Source organism: Dasypus novemcinctus, chromosome 1 (assembly GCF_030445035.2).
Source record: "Dasypus novemcinctus isolate mDasNov1 chromosome 1, mDasNov1.1.hap2, whole genome shotgun sequence".
Taxonomy (NCBI): domain Eukaryota; kingdom Metazoa; phylum Chordata; class Mammalia; order Cingulata; family Dasypodidae; genus Dasypus; species Dasypus novemcinctus.
The window spans coordinates 148,011,662-148,012,760 of record NC_080673.1 but is presented as its reverse complement, the minus strand read 5'-3'; positions in this window follow the sequence as shown (position 1 = coordinate 148,012,760).

Here is a 1,099-nt window from a genome sequence, read left to right as displayed (position 1 = left end):
ACTACTCAGTCTATGTTCCTTTTACTCTCAACAAGCACCTCAAATGGCTGTGGTCCTTATCTGGCGGGGTACCCCAAACCTTCATTCTTGAAGATTCTGGGCCATTGTTAATTCTTCCTGGATTGGGTTTTTGCAATTTTCCATTGACTTTAACCACAGGGCATGATAGTGCTAAGAGATGCCATAGGGGATCTCATATTCCAGAAATCTATTCTTTATCTCCATTGTGTAGGAACTGTTATATTTCCCCTTGATATTCAGGATCAATCACCCCTGCCAGTATAATAATTCTTTTCTTTGCCTGTTGATTCAGAGACATGAGGAACCTAAAGTGGCTAGATGGAAGTCTTAAATTCCAGTTCAGTGGAATCATTGACGTGTTTTCTCATGAAACCACTCCTCCTTTTGGAAATAAGACCTATAGAACAGCAGAGGTTAAGGTTACAGGAGAAGGAAGCAAAATTTTTCCTAGTGAATCATTAGGGGCAATATTGAGTGATGCTACTCCCATTTCTAGATTCCCGGACCCCTGAATCCTGGCTTTGGGAAAAACACCATAGAATAGATGTTGAATTAGAGCATACAGAGATTCCCAAAGAACATTGCTCCAGCCCTGCAAGGAATTGCAACCTAGTTAGTGCCTTAACTGAGTCTTCAAAAGGCCATTCCACCACTCTGTCAATCAACTGCTTCAGGATGATGGTGCATATGGTAAGACCAGTTAATTCCATGAGCATGTGCTCATTCCCATACATTACTTGCTGTGAAGTGGGTTTCTTGGTCAGAAGCAATGCTGTGTGGCTACCATAACAGTGAATAAGACATTCAATAAGCCCACAAATGGTAGCTGTGGAAGAAGCATTTCATGCAGGTCAGGCAAAACCATGTCAAGAGTATGTTTCTATTCCAAGTAAAGTAAATAACTTTCCATGATGGAGGTGGTCCATTGTAACTGAACTGCCAGCAGGTATCAGGCTGATCACCTTGGGAAATGGTGCCATATCAGATGCTGAGTGTGGGTCTCTGCTGCTGGCAGACTGCATTCAGCAGTGGCTTTAGCCAGGTTGGTCTTGGAGAGGGGAACTCCGTATTTCTTAGC